At 38.3% G+C, this 13,248-nt stretch overlaps 1 long non-coding RNA gene and 1 pseudogene across 1 annotated transcript; one reads left to right on the top strand and one right to left on the bottom strand.

Moving 5' to 3' along the window:
• Positions 1 to 206: 206 nt before the first annotated feature.
• On the bottom strand, positions 207 to 7,337 carry LOC148960337 (zinc finger MYM-type protein 1-like; annotated as a pseudogene).
• A 221-nt stretch (positions 7,338 to 7,558) lies between these two features.
• On the top strand, positions 7,559 to 12,603 carry LOC135690817 (uncharacterized). The gene is made up of 2 exons (XR_010516700.2): positions 7,559 to 10,866; positions 11,529 to 12,603. It is a non-coding gene; the product is annotated as an uncharacterized LOC135690817 (long non-coding RNA).
• Positions 12,604 to 13,248: the final 645 nt, after the last annotated feature.

The raw sequence follows: 13,248 nt of genomic DNA, 5'->3' as shown, positions 1-13,248 counted from the left end.
CTAGGGATGCTCTTACAAACCAATAGTTTTAAACAGAAAAAAATCAGTGGAATATCTTCAAGCTCTCTTTTACCATCATGTCCTAAAGTTTTCTCCGTCTTATAATAATAAAGATATTCTAAAGTTCTAGAATTGTCTTTTGGGCCTTATTTTCTTTATATAAGCATGCAAAAAAGTACGGAGGAAAGAAATAAATGAAACGCGGATTACAGGAAACATGGATAAGGAACATTAACCGATAAAACTACATCTACGAAATAAAAGATTAAGCAATTATAAAAGGCTTGGTTATATTTGACAAAATCTGTTTGCAAAAATTGTCCAAAGTATTGGTGTCGTTGTTTACCTCCAGCAATGAATGCATTTCTGATTTCCATTAGGTCAAGCGAGTCAGTATGTTCTTTGTGGACATTCATTATGGCAAGTGAGTTGAACCTCTTGTTTTTCATCGTTGCACGTAACCACGTTTCAAGGCGTCGCGCCGTTGAAAACGATCTTTCTGGGGTGCAGGAGGTTGCAGGATTTACAAGCAAGAGCTTGACAACGCGCATGATATTCGGAATTAGTGACTGTTCATTTTTCGACGATTCTTTCAAGCACCTGTATATATCCTTAAAACAGGTTATTTCGTTTCCCGTGACAATAGTACGAAGAACGGTTGCCTCAACTTTGAAAGCGCCAACATCGACCGTACATTTTTGACACCATCTCCTCTGTCTCCTCGTTGACCTCTTGGGAATACAGTGCTTCTAATAAGACTCTAGCCTTGAAAAAACTTGAAAACTTGGCTGGTCAAACGATCTTTGATTGAATTTATCATAATGTCCAGAATTTCAAAGTATATACTTCGATAATGTTCTTTTGGCGAGAAAGGGTAGTATGCTTCACCTTTATTGAATCTCCCTCTACCACGAAATATTCGTTCAAATTTTTGTAGTTTGGCAGGACAGGGTCATCAATGAAATCAAACTTCGTGGCTTTTTTTATTACACTTTCAAAGAACAAATCTGCCGATTCTTCGGTTCTCATATTCTCAATTGTTTTCTGAGTCTTTCTGACGGTTTCGTTTCCCTCAACAGCTGACATTTTCACTTTTTGCAATGTTTTTGAAAGATTATCCATTAACAGATATAGCATTTGTGCCAGATTTAGGCCGTAGAAAAAACGAAACTCTTTCATTTGGCTTTGGCATCCCGTTATTCTTGATCGGGTTTCTCCATCTAAATTCTCTGCCAAGCAAGCATTCCGAAGATCGTACAATGGTTGATAATTAATGATAACTTTTTGAAAAGCTGTTGCTCGTACAGTCCAGCGTGTAACACACAACTTCGTTAATGATTCACTTTCTTCTATCTAATCTCCATGTTCTTGTTCGATGTTATCTTTTATGGTTCCCAGCAATTGTTCCCTTTTTGGAGAATACTTAACGAGGGTTGTAATTTCAGCTACCGTACTCATAACATCGCTAAGCAGTCTATCAGATTTGGTAGTGTCTTTGACAGAGAGACTGAGTGAATGTCCATGGCAATGTGTCTCGACAGCTTTTGGTTGGATGCATTTAATTTCATAGGCGGCTTGGGGGCTCGAGCCCCCACTGGGAATTGCTATGGGGGGCTCAGCCCCCTGAGAGTTTCGTTTGAAATCCGCCACTGGGCTGAAAATTCAGCGCAGAACAGCTAAAGGAAGGTATATGTATATTCTTAGTCTCAAAAATGTGAAATTTATTCATTGCTGAATAATAATTTGAATCAAATAAATCCCTTGTAAAAAATTTAGTCTAAACGTTATTAAAGCGACAGGGAATTTCTCTACCTTTTAACTTTTTTAAATTTTTTTTAATTTAGATTATGAGCCCCCTTCCTGGGAAAAATAAATTCGGCGCCTATGTTTAATTTGCTCTGCGACACCAGCCTTCTTTCCGAGCATATTGCTCGCGCCATCGTACGTTTGACCTCGGAGATCTGACATTGGTAGGTTAAACCTTATAAGGGCGTCTTTAATGGCAGTAACGATCGTTTGAGCTTTGATGTTCGGTATCTCATAAAATCCAAGAAAATCCTCACAAGCATTCAAATCCTGATCGACCCAGCGTGCACAGAAGGAAAGCTGCTGTTTGTTTGAAACGTCAGTGTACTCGTCACACATTAGTGAAAACATATTTCGCTGTTGTTTATATCATAGATTTTCTTTCTTAAAATTTGGTGTGCCATAATGTTTAAGAATTCATCCTGAAAATTGTGATGCGTGAACCTCTTGGTTCCCGGAACATTGGAAGTCACTCTTTCGATAAGGTTGGGGTGGTCTTTGCCGCGCAGAAGTAGTAGCTGTGTGAAATTATCATTGCCATCCTCGTCCCCACGAATCGCAATTCCTTTTCGTCCTAAAAATTGGAGACATTCCATAATTATTTTCAAATACTGATGCTCTTGTTCCCTCTTTCTGGCGATTTCTGTGTTGTGCATCTCTACAGGGTCTCCACATTTCGGTACAACAGTTTCATATGTTAGTGCTGCAGTATGGCATTTGCTCAGCTCGTGTTCTTTGAAACAGTTTTTTTCCAATTTCTAAACCCAGTGGATAAGTATGCAGGGTCTTTGTTATGCTTAGCTGTTAATTTTGCTTGGTGAGTAATGCAGTGATGGCAAAATACACTGTCCTTTTGCATATCATAGCACAACCATTTAAAATCTTCAAACCACTAGTGCTGGCAGCGACGTTCACGCTTTCCAAATACCGATTTTGGGAACTGAATTGCTTTATCAGGGCAAAATTTTGAAGAAGGCCCACGGTTATCATCACTCTTGTTCACATTATCTACCGTACACACAGTACTCGCAGAAAGACTGCTTCCAGACGAAGAATCGTTGGACTTCTTGAAAAACGATTGAATTGACTTTGCGCTAAATTAGAGATAAGTAACATTTTAATCGAATATTCACAGCTTAACTTCGTTTAGATCATTCCAAATATTACAACGCGGGCGGAGATCAAACCTCAAAATAAACTTTCCGAATCACATCAAGAAGAAAAAATTCTTGCCCTCGTGGAATCGATGAAGCCATTCGGGGGTCTTGAGTTTGGAAGCAAGTTAACAAATCATACCGTACTTTATAACCATACTGAACTCGGTCGGTTCAATCAAAAATCGATGTAGAATTTAATTGCCTTCATCGTTTAGAATATCGCAATGTATGTACATGTACCAATAAAAAAGCATCAATTCTTCAAATATCTGAAATCAAACTTCAATACCGTTTTGAATTCCTTGTAAATTGTTTCTAAAACTTTACATTTTTTACATTCAAAAACTAAACGTAACCTTAACAGACTAAACTTTGACAAAATATACAAAACTTCAGTTCAAAATACGTTAGGTTTCGTGCTCAACTTTAGCACAATACGGATACATAAGTTGACACAATTTAAAGGGGCGTGCTTGGGATAATATTTCACTACAGGGTGGGTTTCCGGATTGTCAGGACAAACATACTAGTTGAGTTTGTACTTTAGTATTAGTAGAAGGCTTAAAAACAGCAACATGCTGCTAATTGTTAAGGAATATAAATGAATTAAGGGTTTCTCGTGACAGATTTAGAGATTTGAGGGTTGAGCCCACCGAGGTCCCATCAGCATAGTTGAAGATTGTGAAAAAAACGATGACTGTCTGAATTTTCTAATTTTTATCTACATTGCAAGAGGATTCCATGTATTCTCTCGACCATAAAATCATCTATTTGCAATTTGAAACTATAGTTCGTTCTCGTTGAGCTTCACGTTTCGTTTGCAAGAAATACTAATTTCAAACACGGTAAGTTTTGTCATTATTTCTTTATCAAATACACTCAATTTTTTATAAGAAACTGGCTATAAGAAACGAGTACTGGACAGTCAGATTTTATAAAGTCCAAAAACATGATTTTCCTGTTGGCCTAAGACACAAGGGATAAAAATATACTACCTTCACCCAAATACAGCATCAGAGCAGAAGCGAATCTCTTGACGTGATAAAAAGGCCACGACCATTTCACAACATCATTCATGACATCATAAATAAGAAACACTTAAGAAACAATGAGTATTGAGTTTTCAAGAATATTAAGAAGCTGGAGTACTCAACATAGACCTTTGTTTCGTTCTAAACAAATATGAAGACCTTTCGCCATCTTGGCTGCCTTGTTGTCGATAAATACTCTTGTTAAAAGTGCAGTATCTTGCCAGTCCATATAAAATTGGCATCCTTGTCAGCTTTCCCTACTTTCGTTGCTAGTTCAGTGTCATTTTGCTTCAAGAACAAACTATTAAAACAATCTAGACCTAATTTGTATTGAAACTATTTTTGGATTTGGTCATGTGACTGCAGTTATCCGGTTCAGTTTAAACGGGAGGGCAAAGTGGACAAAATTTGTGCGGCACAGTGTAAACGAAATTCAATCTGAACAAGTTTTATGCGGATAAATTTTATCCGGCACAGTGTAAACGGGGTCTCAATGTAGCCGGGATTATGCTACTCATGGCTACATTATTGATTTGCGAAAATTTTCCTTCTAACGAACTCTGGTTTGGGGTGAAAAATGAAATCAATATCAACTAACTCTCACAACCAATGCTTGCATGAAGAAAACAGAGGTTTGAAGATATCGTAGACGTTTTTCTACGATATTTGTTTCCAAATGTCTTATCTTATTCCAGTATAAATGTTATGCTAGACAGCTAGAGTCTCGTTATACCTAAATTTTGTCAGCATTGCAGTGGCCTGGCATTTTGATTAAGGTCCCGCTTAAACGAACCCGGGTTGGCTGCTTAGAGGGTCAGCCCATCTACAGCCAAATCTCTTCAAATGTTTACATAATAACATCAGCCAACCGGCCTTTCTGGGTAACCCTTGTCCAGTTTAGGCTGAGCGGTTGAGATGGGTTGGCTTTTTTCAAAGTCTTCTTATGTTAAGTCGGGTAAGCTAAACCCGACATCGTGTTATCGCTTCGAAATAGCCAACTTGGGGTCATTTTTACCTTAAGCCAAAATATCAAGCTCACCCGATGAGCAGGGCCTAAAATAAGTGCAGATCTGTGTCACTTTGTGTACTTGTAAACTAAATCTGTGGATCTATATTTGAAGAGACAGGTCGAAAAAATTTAGCGCTGAAAGCAACAACTGAAGTTTGAAAAACCTCAATACACATCAAATATTTTTTCTGTGTTTGTGATTCTAACTTTTGCTATTTTCTTTCAAACAAGTTCCCGGATAATGAAAAATGTCGTTTTACCTTTTTCAAAGCCAGCTACAAAGCATCGACCAGTTACAAAAACTCCAAAATCGTGCTGCTAGGATCATAACAAATAGCAGCTTTGATACCCCAAGCAGACCACTTATTGCAGAGTTGGGCTGGAAGACCAATGAAGAGCTCATTGGCAATGAGACTAACACAATGGTCTTCAAGTCGCTCTATGATCTGGCTCCTCAATACTTGTGTATGGAGGAGCCAGATCACTCCTCTTCACCAAAAACCGAGCATGCTCCTCCCGCAGCCTCTGGAACACTGAGACATAATTTGTTGCTTATAAATAAAATTTAAATTGTTCCCTGAAATTTGTCTTTTATTCAATATTAGATCATAATTTGCTGATGGACAAAATTTAGAAATGATTTTTAATCACACTATATTTGTAGCTAGGCTTTCTGTTGCAGGGATAAAATGTTATAACTTCAATACAGGGATCGAAACCTTTTGTATATTCTAAACAGTACCATCCTTTGTACATTTCTTTAAGACATTTAAAAATTAAAGCTTAAAAAATTGAAGCTCAGTATAAAATTCTGAACCAAAAAACAAACATCCCACAATTCCCTGTATCATTGAGGGCTAATCTTGCTCAACTCATCTTAATTCAGCAACATCATCAAAATCGTCAATAATTAATAGTAAGAGAATAGATATTTCCCAGGCATTGAATTGCACAACTTTTCAAAAACATGGTCGCAAGGATATGTCCAAAAACACAATATTGGAGAATGGGGGAACATTTACATGTTGAAGTCATTGGCAATATTGATTGTAACCTAAACAAGAGGTGTTTGATTCAATATACTAAAAGGGGCTTTACCTCCTTTTTCAAAGCATCTATATGGCGTGGTTGTGCGTAATGTTCCACAGACCCCCATCAGCTTTCTGTCTCCATACAGAGCATGACCATTGTCTTAAGCCCCGTTGAAACGCTCTCGACATTTCACTGAACATCGCTCAACATTTGTAGAGTGCAAATGTTGAGAGCGTTTTAACACCCTGTTCAGTGATGTTGAGTGGTGTTCAGCAGGGGCGAAACTACCGGGGGGGTGTGGGGGGGTGTGACACCCCCCCAATCCAAAAAACAGTCGATTTCGCAGGGCAATCGAAGATTTCGCAGGGCGCCAAGAAGAGCTTTATTGTCACGCAGAAATGCCACCTCTGAAATTCGTAAAGAGCCGTTTAGGAATTTTGAAATGGAAATATCGTATTTGTTATGAACCTCCCTTCCTGACATTGCGTTTTAGAGAACGGAACAGGTATGTAAGGAAAAGCTCTGTTATTTGCAAAGCGAAAGCATTTCTTACCGAAAGTCATAGCCAATGGATGCAATGATTGATGCATAAGTTTATAAGGGCAAGGGTGAGTCATGCCAATTAATTTAAGTTGTAAATTATTTTCATGACAAGCACGGCGTCACTGGGGGGGAATTAGGGGCTGAAGTCCCTCACTTTGGTCAAGATAGGAATTTTTATCATTTTTTCTAATACTATTTAACAGTGCATGAACTAAAAAACATAATAAATCGTTAAGATACAGATTTTGTTTCATCTAATTGCTAACTTTTTCACGTTTTTTTTATTATTTCTCTTTTATTTGCATTAATTCAGTAAATCATTTTCTGTATCATTGCAATGTTTTAATTTTGGATGTGTAAACATGGCCTTCTCGATACAAGAAACTGCACATTTCTGTTCAGGAAAAAAAATCCCCCAATCAAAACAACATCTTCCTCTGTCATTCACAACTGCATGCAATCTGAAACGAAAGGTTGCAGTTCCTTTCCCTCCGCAACGTCTAACACTAGAGTTTTAGCATAACATCCCCCTCCCTATTTTTCCCAATAAGCAATAATATTTTCAATAAACAATCAGTTCTTTTAGCACAATAGTATTTTGCTAAATTTTTGTCTGAAAGATGCTTATCAGTCCTTTTACAAGGTATAATTTCAAAAAATTTCTTCACGTCGGACCCAACCATGGTGGGTCCTCCTACCTCACTAAACTCGACTCTTAGCCCCACTGGGCTAAATTTCATTGCGCCGTCTACATCATGTAATCCCCCCTCCCCCAATTAGCTGTTTATTAGCTTAATTTTGCAAACCAACATTAAATGAAGTGACAATAAAAAAAAACGATCTACGCTCATGTAGAGAAATAGAAATTTCATAGGCAATGAAGTTTCAAGTTTGTTTTTATTGCTTAGAAGTTTGTCCCTGGTAAAGACCAGTGTACACTGGTAAAGCCTTTACTAGTAACCTATAGACAAACCGTTGCTACGAGGTCTGCAGGGCATCACTTAGTTTTGCAGGGCAGAAACGCTTTTCACCCCCCCAAAACTATTGGCCAAGTTACGCCCCTGGTGTTCAGCGGTGTTCAGCGATGTTGAGTGGAGTTTGAACAGATTCAAAAATGTTTAGCGGGTCGACTCAACATTTCTATTGTTAAAGGTGTTGTTGAGAGATGTTGAGAGCGTTTTAACACCCCATACAACAATGTTCAGTCGGCGCAAGCGCACTAGACTTGGCTTTTGCGCGCCAAAGAAAGGCTTCAGCGTGTCAAGATTTCAGATCAGACCAAGAGGTTGAGAGAAGATGAATTTTATAAATCGTAATGGCACACCATGACAAACGCTTGGAAACAGTTGGCAGTGAAAGCAAATCGGATGAGATAGCAATTCAAAGCATGTTGCAAGACCAAATTCCTGACCTTAGGAAATCATCAGGCAGCTACTGTTAAAGTGAAAGAGTATCTGAAGTTCATCTTCCAAACTTGTCTTTGATCTCTGAGAGTCCGAAGTTCACCGCTCAACAAATGTTGCGTTGAATTGTTGAGAGCGTTTTAACACCCCAATTCAACATCACTAAACATCACTAAACATCACTGTACAAATGTTGAGCGATGTTCAGTGAAATGTTGAGAGCGTTTTAACGGGGCTTTAGAGCCAACTTTGTTTTGTCCAATCTAGGTTCTCTATTCTGCGCATAACCTGGATAAGCCTTACGATGAATGCTTTTGTTAAAACGTTTGAGGCCACACAGCAGATTTGCCACTGCTTTCTTATTTGATACCGATGATGCCATAGCAATAGAGTTGGCAGAAAGAGTTAATCTTTTCTGTTAATGAGACATGATTTCCCCAGGTGGATGCTTTTGTTAAAACGTTTGAGGCCACACAGCAGATTTGCCACTGCTTTCTTATTTGTTACCGAGGTTGCAATAGCAATAGAGTTGGCAGAAAGAGTTAATCTTTTCTGTTAATGAGACATGATTTCCCCAGGTGGATGCTTTTGTTAAGACGTTTCAGGCCACACAGCAGATTTGCCACTGCTTTCATAATATTCCTTTTTGTTACCGATGATGCCATAGCAATAGAGTTGGCAGAAAGAGTTAATCTTTTCTGTTAATGAGACATGATTTCCCCAGGTGGATGCTTTTGTTAAGACGTTTCAGGCCACTCAGCAGATTTGCCACTGCTTTCATAATATTCTTATTTGTTACCGATGATGCCATAGCAATAGAGTTGGCGCAAACAGTTAATCTTATCCTTTTAATGAGATATGGCTTATGAAATGAGCTTGTGAGTGAATTATCAAAATCTGGGAATATTGTAATACTGCCGTTTGTCTCGCCCTGCAAATCTCGTGAAAAGATTTTCTTTTATTCCATTCATTCTATTTTCTCATGTTCGTCACAGTTGATTATCAGTATTTCTTTGTAATATTGCACCACACTTGTAATCGCGTCTCTGTTAACAAACGCATTTAGGAAGAAACACTCTGGGATAATTAGACACAACCTGTATTCATGTTACCATTCGAACACTGCCATTAACATTACATTATATACGCTAATTTTTTATAAAAAACAAAGGTCGATGTTGAGTACTCAAGTTTCTTATTGTTTTGGAAATTTCAATACTCTCATTGTATTATGGCATTGTTTTTGCAAAATTCCAATTAGTTTAGAAGTTATAAGGCCTTAAAGTTGCACCTTTCAGAGAAAAAAACGACAAAAACCGAATCAGTTTGGTGACATTCTGACGTCACAGTGTGCGGCTCTCGTTCGCCATGAATTTCGTATATCTTCCACCGAATCGTGAAGGAGTCATGGTCACGCGTTTTCATAACTGCATCTAAATCTAGAGCAGGAGCTTTTTAGGATCGAAAAGTATTAAATGTTTACAATCATTCTAAGTTTGCGGATCGGAATGTGTCCATGCCGTGTCACGACTTTGTTTTGAACAGGCGGACAGCCTATCATGCGGTTCTTCCTTCTCACACTTTGTTTTGAACACCTGTGTAGGCCCACAAAGCTAAGGCTTCATGTTCCAGCTCTTCCCTCGCGTATAATTAATCGAAATTGACACTTCAGCAGTGGCGAAGCTAGCGGTCATGCTGATCATGACTAAAATTTTCAGAGCTAAAGACATTTATTATAAAGATTTTCTTTATTGAAAAAGTACTTTCAAAACCCCTTTCGTCCAGTTTATTCTTATTATTCTACTGCCCTTCCCCACCTTGGTCCCTTGTGGTTAGTCATGCTCATTCTCAAGAGCATGACCTGCCATAGGGTTTCTTTACACAGAGAGCCCCACCGCTCCTGTGAGTCGGCTGAGTTTCAATGACTTTTCAGTTGGTATCCCTGTGGTAAGTCATGCTCATTTGGAATAGCATGACCTCGTCATTATAATCATAAACCTAGCACTGACTTGATTGGCTGAATTCTATCTTGCGCATGATATTTTGGCCCGTTTTGGACCCCAAGTCATGCTCAATTTTTTTCAGCATGACCGACCTAAATCTTCCATACATGTTTTAAAATCAGGAGTTTTACGCACAGAAACAAGCGATTGAAGATAAATTCATCCATAACATAACGGCGATTACAACTCGAACGAAAACTTAGACGAAGTAAATTCTTACAGCTCACAGCATGACAGCGTGCAATTAAAGCGGAAGTAAACGTAATTGTTCGTAACTAAACAATAGCTCTATTTTTTGTATATTCTAACAACATGAAGTACCTAAGGTCTACTTCTGAGCTGAGAAACATTGCTGCAAGGGAGTGGGGAAACTCAATCGAAGCTATTTCCGAGATATATATTGTTTATTAACTGCTACACAGACCTTCCAAGTCTCGCGCATTTCGCCTTCAACTCACGCTCACACGCATCCATGGAGAATTCTCACACATTCTACTAAACTTTTTTGGTGTCTTCAAATTTTTCATTTTGTTTTTCAAACTCCAGCCTAAACCTTTGTTTCTAAAAAGGTTTGGCTACGGGATGGAAAATGACACCCAGTAGGGAGGCGAACATAGCAAAGCGGACCCGACCTATAAGGTATTTGCTCAGTGTGACAAAGGGAAGTGCCATAGAAATAGTAGAGCTAGAATGCGCGCTCTATTGTTCGCCTATTGTTTCCTGCGTAATACCAATGGGCAGCAAAGATGGTAGCAACATGTTGGCAAAAAGCTTTTGTGGCGTACGTTGTACACAAATAAGAAGTTATGGAATTACCGATTCTACGTGGTGATATGAGGAGAAAAATTTCATGAAAACTTTCCAGCGCCAAAATAGAAGAAGGTAAGGGACGTTTTTACTTTTTCCTTACGCCACAGCGAGTCGTTTACGGTTTTTCTTCGTATTTTGTTTGGACTCCTTTCTTCACCAAATTTCCTTCCCTAGGGCAGCTTAGTAATTAATTATGGATTTATTCAATTTCAAGTTTATTATCATTAGACAACCTTCAACCATTATAAATGGGTATGCGATATTATTTTTGAGTAGTACTTAATAAATTCCTCAAGTTTTTGGCCTAGCAGAAACGCGGAAGTTACTGGTAAACAAAATTGTCAACAACAGCGCGATTCAGTGTCTAGAAAGTCTTGTTGAAACTTGATGCATTCGAGACTAATAACAAAATTAGCTTAAATTACCTTGAAATCAAATCCCAGCCGTTAGGTCTCTGACAAAATTTCGAAGTTTTGAATCAACTTTTTCCAGTTCAAATTAATATATGTAAACAGCGTTGTTGTTTTCAGGTCTCTTTGTATGCTGTCCAAGTTTCCTTTTTGAGTTAAGCATATCAAAGATATTGTTCATCAGAAGGACGAAGTCGCTGCTTGCTTTGCTGTCCTTAAATTCTTGCAACCCCAGATTTCTCAAAAAAGTTATTGCAGATGCCACAGAATGGCTTAAAGTCTGTGCTGCAACACTGATAGTATGTCATTTTTTGTGTTCTATAGAGTGCAAGAACATACTCCCAAGATATTATTTGTCCAGCTGGGGTACAAAAGATCTTGATGGTGGAAAAGGCATTTCTTGCAAGCTTCAGCATGTGGCAGGTATCAAGAATTACAAAGATATTTTCACTGGGGTTTGATGGATATGGAAATAATGTGCAAAGGTTTTTTATATCACATCCAAGTTTCTCAGCCATGCTAACATTCTTAAGAGCACAATCAAAGATGACTGCATGAACTTTAGCTTCCCTTCTAGCAAGGAGGTTAATTGCTTCACTTATGAGCTGTTTCAATATTTTTGCATTTAGGGTTATTTGTTAAAAAGTACCCAATAGGGACATATCATGGTATTTCTTCAGGTCAGTAGTTTTTCGCAACCACCCCCCCTCCCCACCCCTGCTTATTATAATCCAGTATAAAAAAAACAGAATAGGAATGGAAATGTTACCCCATCTATGGATTTCCTCATGAACTCATTAAATAAAGAGATATATGGTTCCACATATTTAAGTATGTATTTACTGAAATACATAAGAATACGTTCATGTTCCCCCTTCCACCAAAGTTTGTTAGGAAATTTTGCTACAATATAAGAAATTGTAGGAGAATTTATCTTCGGCAGCCGAGTAAATTCACCTATTGCACCCTCTTTGAGGAATTAATGCCACGAACCATAAGATGACTTTTAATTTGGTTCACTGCCCTCCCGATTTTATGTACCTACTGTCTGTTTGTAAACATAGTAGAAATATCAATGATGAAAATCATTTCGAATAGTTAATAAAAGTATCATAGAATTTTTGGAAGATATTTTTTTCTATTCAAATTCCTATCAAGAATAACGAGAAACACAGTACACACAGCGGGCCTACTTACTTGTAGAACGATATGTTTGTTTGACCGGGAAGCAAGTCTTTTTTAGGAATCCATCGATTCTGGCAGCCGAAAACAGCACACGACACTACCATTTCTTTTATCAAAGTTCGATTATCATTCAATGTTAGCAACAGTGTATTAGATTAATTAGAAATTCAAGCGCGTATACGGTGACAGGGGTAGGCAATACTGTCCGCTGTGATTTCCCGCGTATTTTTTTGCCAACTTGTTGCTACCATTTTGGATCCCCATAGTTCGCACGCGTCACGTGATAGACCGCGCATTCTAGCACTACTATTTCTATGGGAAGTGCTAACTTGCTACCAAAGAGGCAATTTAAACAAAAGGCTTCGAGACTGTACATACGAGACTGTTGCGAAGTGATGACATCAGTAAGTTGTTTTGGTACTGCCTCATTCCAACGTTGGGGAAGAGAGGGTCTTTAGCATGGTTAGAAAAAATAAAACACCATTCCGCTCAAGTTTATCAATGGAGGTTAAGCAACAAATTTTAGGCCACGCCCATTTTACCACCTCGACGCTGATATTGCCCCTTGCTTTTCTCAAAACTCACTCATTTTCAAAACTGAAACTTGACAGGTCTTGCTACAGGGATCACTTGCGTGTGGCTGAGCAAAGTAATTGTAAACCAAAATTGTAATTGAAAACCAAAGGCCGACCCTTATCGATGAAGAATCCTACCATTACGTTGCTGATCATACCATAACTTGTTGCTGATGGACAAACTTGTACCCTGAAACTTGCCTGTGTATTCAGTATTTCACCAAAACCACTTGCTCATGGAATTGTTCTCTTGAAAATGTCCTGTTTTGTCAAAATCGCACAAT

The sequence above is a fragment of the Rhopilema esculentum genome, chromosome 4 (assembly GCF_057945365.1).
Source record: "Rhopilema esculentum isolate cy_ngs chromosome 4, ASM5794536v1, whole genome shotgun sequence".
Lineage (NCBI taxonomy): Eukaryota > Metazoa > Cnidaria > Scyphozoa > Rhizostomeae > Rhizostomatidae > Rhopilema > Rhopilema esculentum.
The sequence above is the reverse complement of the archived record's forward strand: the minus strand, read 5'-3'. Positions and strand labels throughout refer to the sequence as shown.